Consider the following 9283-nt stretch of genomic DNA (forward strand, 5'->3'; position numbering starts at 1 on the left):
AGCGGCTGCTTCTGGAAGATGCTTACAGACTTTGGGAATGACCGAGTCAGGGCTGAGATTGCATTTCCCATCATACCGCCCAACCAGGGCTCAGGGCGGGCCTGAGCTGCCTCGGTCACAGAAAATAAAGTTGCATTCCTGCCCACTTCATTCTGTGGCTAAAAGGCACGCCTTCTACAGCACTTATATGTATTGTTTCATATAAAATGCCCTGAGGTCGACTGATCAACCTCCAATTTGACAAAGTATCAAAGTAGACGTGCTTATAAACCGATTTTAATGGAATCACTATGATTTGGGAAAGTGGAAAAGTATACCTAGGCACCTAGATGTCTATTTCTCCCTTCATTAGTTGATTTATTTTGTATTTAACAATGTTAATTTATATTTCAAAATAGAACAACAAGGGAAAAAAACATTTTGTAATGCAGAAAGCCATAGTTTTAAAATGTAAAAATATCTTGAAAATCCTCTTGTAATCTATTCTATATTTTTTATAAGAGAGCATTTTATGACAAGAACATGGACGTAGAAGGGTTTTAAGTATTTTTGTTGAATGGCTGAGCTAACGAATGAAAAGGCATTCCAGGCATTCTACAAATTGGTTTATTGGCGTGTACAGTGGCACAAAGTTTGGGGAGTGGTTTGACAACATCTTAAAGTGGTTAGAGAGTGGTTAGCAAACATCTTAAAATTATTCATTGCTTTTGACTCAGAAACCCCATTTCTAGATATTTATGCTAAGGAAATAATTACAGACATATGCAACAATTAAGAGGAAGAATGCTTGGCTGAGTGAGGTTTTTTTAAATAACATTAAACAATGTAAAGAATGTTAAAGTCCCAAAATAATGCTCTGGCCAAATGAGCATGGTCCATCATATAATGAAATGCAGTGCAATAGTTATACTTTATATTTGTATTGTATATTCTTTTTTGTATACTTTCAAGATAAATTCAGGTATTTAAACTTACTACTTCCTTGGTGGCTCAGATGGTAAAATATCTGTCCACAACGCAGGAGGTCTGGGTTTGATCCCTGGGTTGGGAAGATCCTCTGGAGGAGGGCCTGGCAACCTACTCCAGTGTTCTTGCCTGGAGAATCCCATGGACAGAGGAGCCTGGCTGGCTACAGTCCACCGGGTTGCAAAGAGTCAGACAGGACTGAGCATGTGGTTGTCCCTCTGTTAGAGCTCCTCTGATACTTTCTCACGATTAGACTGGGGTTTTAATAATACATTAAAAAATTCTTTTCCTCTAGCTTCGCCTTCAAAAACATGATCCATGCCTTCACATATCACAAAATTCCCAAGTCTTAACCGTGGGCAATGTTTTGTGTTTTCTCTTTCATTGACAAATACGCAAAATGACACTAAATACTCCCGCTGCAGACCTCTCCACTAGTAACCTAACCCCTTGGTGCGAATAAACATCCCACTTAACATAAGTCCCATCAGTGGAGGAGCCGGAAGCCGGCTCTCTGGCCCCTGGGTTAGAGGACACTCTGATCAGCAGCCTCCCTGCTCCTCCAGGGTTTCGATTTTAACACGGCCGGAAACTTGCTGGTTTAGAAGTGTTTTGTTGCCGTTTGTTTCCTATCTCCATTAGCCTCCTAGCTTTCTGACTTTGACAGGAGTCTCAGGCTTGAACGGAATGTAAACACTTGGAGACAAGCACCTAATTATTTTTTTCTTCCTTAATATCATCACTTGTAAAAAGAAGGTATGGTTTTAAAGGGTAAGTATTACTACATGATGAGGAACAAAACTTTTCATAAAAGTTGTCCAAATCCCATGGCTGGCTGGTGGTTTTGGGTGTGCTCCAGCGGGAACTGCTTCTCCGGTACCTGGAAGCTCACCCTTTATCAGATGAGAGTGAACCCCTTTTTTTCTGCTCCATGGGTGTCTTATGTCCTTAAGAAAACTTACAGTTGATTTTGTAGCAGAGATCCAGGGCAACTGTTTAGTTAGAAGACCAAAACATGAAGTTTTGCTGTTTAAAATGAACATTGATGCTCTTTCTAAGCATCTCTGTCACCACCTGGTAGGCTGAGTTCTGTGGCATCCTTGAATCTCAGCTGCAGACCAATGCGGAGAAATTCTGGGAAGGAGAGAGAATTAATAGAGCTGACTTCTGAAGGAGGATGTCTGTAACAGAATTTGTATCAGAAGGGAAATGGAACTGGACTAGTCCTGATTCAAGAGATGGTTTAGGGGGATGGATCCTGCACTCTGGAGGATAGGCATGGTAAGAATTCCTCTGGGTATTAGCATCAAGGCCAGGCAGTCAAGTGTGTGGACAGAAATTCTAAAATCAGTGAAATACCCTAGCACATCAGAATGACGAGGCAATAATCCAGATACAAGAAGTAAAGCAACCAGTGCAGGACTGGTTATAAACCGACAACAGGGTGAGCTTGCAAAAGGGCTCCGTGTCCTACAGTGTAGCATTGGGAATTATGGATCCCTGACTTCTTATATTTATTTCAAATATTGTTCCTGGTTTGTTATTTCAATAATATTTTAACACATACCTATTCATTTTGAATTAATACCATCTTATGATCTTTAATTTTTCTTTGAACTTATGCATTCTGGAGAGCTTCCCTGGTAATTCAGCTGGTAAAGAATCCGCCTGCAATGCAGAAGACCCCGGTTCGATTCTTGGATCAGGAAATCCCCTGGAGAAGGCTACCCACTCTGGTATTCTTGGGCTTCCCTGGTGGCTCAGATGGTAAAGAATCTGCCTGCAATGTGGGAGACCTGGGTTTGATCCCTGGGTTGGGAAGATCTCCTGGAGAAGTGAACGGCTACCCACTCCAGTATTCAGGCCTGGAGAATTCCATGGACAGAGAAGCCTGGTGGGCTACAGTTCATAGGGTCACAGAGTTGGACACGACTGAGTGACTTTAACTTTCACCAACAAATCAGAGAATTATTCACTGATGGTTTGTATTTGTAAAGATCATACCCTATGATATGAAAATAGTTTAAACAACAAGATCAAGTGTGATCTCACTAACGTGATTCGAAAGGACTCTTCTATAAACATGTTTACGCTTCAAGTGCACTTGTAAGTATGTCAAGAAAGTTATATATCCTTTGGACACAAAGATGTCTTACTTGCTTTCAAACTTATTTTATTAAACATTAGAAGTAACAATAATAAGTAGATTTCCAAATAGCATTGACATGATCATACTTTTTATATTACGTCTTTAAGATATACTTTAAAAATTGCAGGTGAATTTAATCTTTTATAAGAAGATTATTTTCGTATTCCATAAAATATTTTTCCACATTAACATTTCAACTCGGGAAAGGGAGATGAGAATGGCCATTAAGAGAAAATCTTTCTGTTAGAAATATGAAAGATGACATGAAAACATTTTGCTGGATTTAGGACAATTCAGACTGAACATGCCCCCCTTGGAGACCTACCCAAGGGCTTTGATACCCGTCTATCTAAATGGCAGTGATGTTATTTTTATATTGTCTTCAGTACTTTAGATTTTCCCATTCCTTCAAATGTGACACATGGTGTAATTGTTGACAGTTTATGTGATATAGTCTCAGATCTAACTCATGGGACTTTTTATGTAAGTGCTTAATGATACATTTGAAGAGATGCTATTGAATTGAGAGAACATAGGTCATTCTTGGAAACATTAATTTGATTTTAATATAACTTTCCCCCATCAGGTTACAGTGGATTTCTTACCTTGGAAGAATCCTGTGAGTTTAATTCACTCTCATTTTGAAAATTTTTGCATTTAGCTTCATGAAGCAGAGATTTTGCAAATAGCCATGAAGCAGAGCCATACTCTAAAAATTAACTCTTTGAATGTAACCTCATTTATCTGATTTTTTATGTCAGAGATTATAATGCAGAATATGCAGTTTTAAAATAAATGTTTAAAAGCACCTCCTTGAAGGGATTCTTCATCACAGGTAAATTTCATCTTTTAACCTTCAGAACATTAAAATAATGGCATTTCTTCTCTGTTTTACAAAATAACATTCTTGTGCATCTGTTAGATGTACAGTCTGGCTTTCAGGGACTTTTTGGTCTGGGGTCAAATTCTGCACCTCTTAAGTATCTGTATTGTTATGTTCCTTTTGTCTTGTTGCTTGAAAAGAAAATGAAGATCTTTACCGTCATTTGTTCTGAAAACAAGTACCCAAGTGTGTTTAACAAGAAACATCAAGGATGTAACTTCTGCCCTGCTGGTTTGAAAATCCAAAATCTTTGCAAATAGAGTCGTTCCTTGGTTACAACTGGATCAAAAAGTAACAAGTCTTGTCCAGGTCTTTAGCCTAAATCCTCATCCAGCCTCTCCCAGATTAACCCTGTTGTGCCTGGATTAACCTCTCAGAACCTAGGTATTGTTTCCCTTCATTACATTTATCCCCATGTCCCCTGTTGTCTTTGCTTTTCATTAGGGGCAAGAGACAAGGGAGGGTTTAAACCACCATGAGCTTTCCAGCTTGGAGTATCTGCTTGAGCTTCATATTTGCCACTTGCTTCCCATTCCAGTGTAAACATTCATTTGGAATCCAATAACCTTGTCAATAGACATCATTAACACGGAGTGCTGAGCGGGCTGTACGCGCCGATACCAGTGAAGTCTCATTAGCTGTCCAAAACCTAGAGCCAGAGATGACAGTTTTGCAACTGAATTAATGGTCCGTTGACCCATTTGTTATAAACAAATTGCAGTGAGGATTAGCGTTTGAGAACCATAGCCGTTTTAAAATGACGGATTTAGAAAAGTACAGTGTGTCCCCCGGAGCCTGTCAACAGACAGTGATTCATAATACATTGCATTCTTTCATTTTCTACCAAATCTCTTAAACAGATTGGAGCATTACACGCAGTTAACATAAATTTGTTGGCAGGGCACTGGATTGCAAAAGACGAGGTAAGCATAGCGTGCTGCTTGCTGGCTGTGGAGAGGAGTTGCTTCCCTCTCACCTCCGGTTACCGCTGCAGCCAGGACAGCTCTTCCTGGCTTTATGCCAAAGGAAATTCGACATTGAATTAGAAAGGCCATGAGCAGAGATCTCCGAACTAAGTCCTGGGTAAGGACGAGAGTGATGTTATTTTTCTTAGAAATGGTGTGACAAAGAATCAATGCTGGGAGCCTTCTAGATGTCATAATGTGATATACTAGGTGTCCTGCCCGCCAGTCAGTGACTGGTTAAGACTTTCTGAGCCTTGCTGAGCTCACCCTACAAGCCTTGCTTTTCTATTTACATGCGAATTTAATCTGGACATAAGTTTAGAAGCCTCCAAGGATCAGTCTCCCTGTCACGATCAAGTGAAAACACTTACAAACCTGAGATCTTGAGATCCTGGATTATTCTTGGTTTCCTGTTTTGTAGCTTTTTCTGTTCCCTTCTGATAACAGTGCAGAGAGCCTGGGGCTTTTACTTCATCTCTGAAAACCATTCTTGAATGCAAATTTATAGTTAGGTGCTAGAGGTAAGGACTCATGGGGCTTTCTGGGAAAGGCAGTCACTTATTATTATTATTCATGTTAACAGGCTATCCAAAAGGAAAGCAGGACTCCTGCATTCTTTCCCCAGTATATAAAATGAATCTTTTTGTGTATTTCTACCTCACTGCTTTCATCAGAAAGAACATTTGGGGTTTGAGGCTGGGGCTAGAACCAGCTCCATGATTTGTGGGGTCCAGAAATCCCATGGACAGAGGAGCCTGATAGGCTACAGTCCATGAGGTCACAAAGAGTCAGACTCGATTGAGTGACTTACCAACAAGAGTAAATTATTGAAGATTTCAAGGCTAGCAACAGCAGAGCATTAAACCCAGCACAGGAACCATTCTAGGGCTCATGGCGCCAGTCCCGGTTGGAGCCAAATCTCAGTTATTCAGTGGCCTTTGCTTAGCGGTCTGAAGAATGCCCAACTCGATCTCAAATCCCAGCCATTCCAGCTTAGGAGGCTTCCGAGGGAATCAGAAACATAAGAGACAATGGGTGAAAAGGAAAGTTCCACACCCCATCCTATTCTTTGCTGGGATTTGCGCAAAATCTGCGGAGCACTTTGGTACACGGGGCTAGAGAATGCAGCCTGATTTAAAGCCGCAGTCTCCTCTTCACGACACTAAGCCCAAACCCACTTTTGGAATCTTCCCACTTCACTCCCTGCTGACCCAGGCTGACTTACCCTGAGAATGGAAGAGATGAAGAAATCCAAACACAAACAGCAGAGCTCGAGGACACAGAGAGAAAGCAAGCTGGGCTTGGGGTTGGGAGGCAGCCTTAACCCAGTGGACACTTTTGGCCGAAAAGAACCAATATGACCCCACGTTGCTGAGCACAGTACATCTGTCCGTACAGTACCCTTGCCCATGGTGCAGGTCGTCACCAAGTTTGAGCAGATGCTTTAATATTCTGCACAGAGCTGAGCAGGCTTGAGGGAAGAGAGGATACAAGAGTCGTTCCCCCTCCCACCTCCCCTGAGTGCATCAGGGAAAAAATGGAGAAAAAGCAATTCACTTCTATTAAGCATTTTTCCAAAGAAGGCTATTAAACTCCCACAACTCTAGGAAAATAACAGATGCTTGCTGAAGAAACTACTAAAAAATAAGTAACTTCTATTAAGCATTTTTCCAGTGAAAGGGTATTAAACTCTCACAACTCTAGGAAAATAACCCACGTTCTCTGAAGAAAATATGAAAAACAAAAGCCAAGGATAATGAAAAGGAAAAAAAAAAAAAACACATCAAATCTCCTGTTGCTTCAGAAGGCAAATATAAGTGGCGCTCACACTTTGGACCGTATCTATTCTTACCTTGTTGCATGCCTTTATGAGTATACATGTAAGTTCATACAGACTGGCGCTAGGCTATATATAGCTTACTCCTTAGCTTAGCAATATATCATGAGTGTCTTTATATAAAACGCTTTTATGTTAAGGAGTTCGATTGTGTATGTCAACTTTAAAAAAGTGTTTAAAGTACATCAGGGCTTTGATTATAAAACTGCCTATTTTAGAAACTATAAAAGATAGAATAAAATTCTAGTCATAGCCTGAATTGAAGTTGGGGGTTTACTTGGCATGAAAATGTAGCATGAAAGTGGAAATTTAGCCAAGCCAAATCAACGTCAGTAATATATACATATGGCATACTCAGGCAAAACAGGCTGCGGTAGTTGGTGATTATTGTACTGTGCTCAGTCGTTCTGTCATGGTCTGACTCTTTGCAACACTTTGGACTGTAGCCCGCCAGGCTCCTCTGTCCGTGGGATTTCCCAGGCAAGAATACTGGAGTGGGTTGCCATTTCCTCCTCCAGGGGATCTTCGCAACCCAAGGCTTGAACCTGTGTCTCCTGCATTGCAGGTGGATTCTTTACCCATTGAGCCAAAGGGGAAATCCCCAACAAGTTAGGAGATGCATTTAAAAGTTAATCAAATGAGTAACTCCCAAATACTGACTGTCATTCCATTACATAAAGCTAAATGAAAGATAATGAGCTGGTGTGAGTACATATTCTACAAATACATATATTTAATGCCGATTTACCTGTCATTGGTTCAGTTCAGTTCAGTCGCTCAGTCGTGTCCGACTTTTTGCGACCCATATGATCATTTAAATTCAAGAAAAGCGCAGTTCGGTAGCCATTCAATGGAACTGACATCTCTTCTCATTACTTCATCCTCATCGTGACCCCGAAAAAGGAAATCTTTCTCTTTCCTCTTTAAAAAATTCATTTTTTTCAATTCCTCTTTCAGTTCTTAGAACCTTTGGAAATATTGATGCACGGGAAAGATGGATGCACCTTCCAAGGGAAGAAGCTTCCTTTTGAGATGCAAGGGAGTTCTGACGAGTATCTATGATGCATCCACGGAGTGTCACTGAGACACCATTTTCAGCACAGACAACCTTTTGAACAAGATCCATTAATCCTTTTTTCTCCCCTCTGAGCCTGAGCTTCTCTTCCGGGAGAAGTGAAGGGTCCGTGACTTTCTACTCTCACTGTTAGGATCTTTGTATCTCCAAAGGCACTGACGAATGAGCCGTGAGCCTGAGACAGAAGAAGAGTGCTGGGCGCCCCCAGCTAAGCCCTGTGGGTCAGCGGTCCTGCTGCACTGCAAGAGCCCACCTCTGGACACAGGTCAGTTACCGAGATCGCATTGACTGTTGGATACGTGCACGAGCCAGTGGAGGCTGATTTCAACACACCGGTCTATGGAGCCAAATTTTGGGAGCGGGGACTAAAATAGGATTAAGAAATATTTAAAGCAACTCGCAATGCATTTTGTAACAGGTGTCTCTTAATGTAAGAATATTTTGTGTATCGTATTGCCTTGGGAGAAACAGAATCTGTTGTAATCAGGAGGGCCTACCTCACTCAGCAGGACTCTTGAAGGTGCAGAAAGAAGGGTCTATGCTGTTGACTTTTTTTGTGATAAGGGGATGCTCAGGAGTGGATCTGGGGAAAGTGAAAGTGAAAGTCGCTCTGTCATGTCTGACTCTTTGCGACCCCACGGACAGTAGCCTGCCAGGCTCTGCTGTCTGTGGAATTCTCGAAGCCAGAATACTGGAGTGGGTAGCCATTTTTGTCTCCAGGGGATCTTCCCAACCCAGGCAGCAAAGCCAGGTCTGCTGCATTGCAGGTGGATTCTTTACCATCTGAGCCACCAGGAAGCCCCAGGAATTGGGGAGGCTTGTGATAGAATAGGCTTCCCACGTGGCACAGGCTTCCCAGGCGATGTTAGTGGTGAAGAACCCGCCTGCCGACGCAGGAGACAAAAGAGACAAGAGTTCAGTCCCCGGGTTGGGAAGATCCCCTGGAAGAAGAAATGGCAACCCACTCCGATATTCTTGCCTGGGAAATCCCATGGACAGAGGAGCCTGGCAGGCTACAGTGCATGGGGTTGCACAGAGTGGGACATGATGGAGTGGCTAAGCATGCACGCATACGCACAGAACAATATTGCAGGGTTCGTGATGTGAAGAGGAAACTCACTGAAACACCATTCCTGAGAACGCCTTTGCTATGGCTTAGCCTGTCATTTCTTTCTTTGGAATGACATTCAAATGAAATTTTAAAGTGTTGTTGAGCACATGTTGCTTTCCTTTCCTTCAGCTCACCAGTGCTTCACAGAAAAAAATCTGGAAAGTGTCAACGGAGGGGAGACAACTTAGCCAACGTCTAATCTTAGGTTACTATCCCTTCATCTTTTTTCAGAGCCTGGAACACTTTCCACTTCTCATTGGAAATGTTAATACATCTGCCTGGCATGTCAAACGTGAT

Source organism: Capricornis sumatraensis, chromosome 12, assembly GCF_032405125.1.
Source record: "Capricornis sumatraensis isolate serow.1 chromosome 12, serow.2, whole genome shotgun sequence".
In the NCBI taxonomy this organism is placed as follows: domain Eukaryota; kingdom Metazoa; phylum Chordata; class Mammalia; order Artiodactyla; family Bovidae; genus Capricornis; species Capricornis sumatraensis.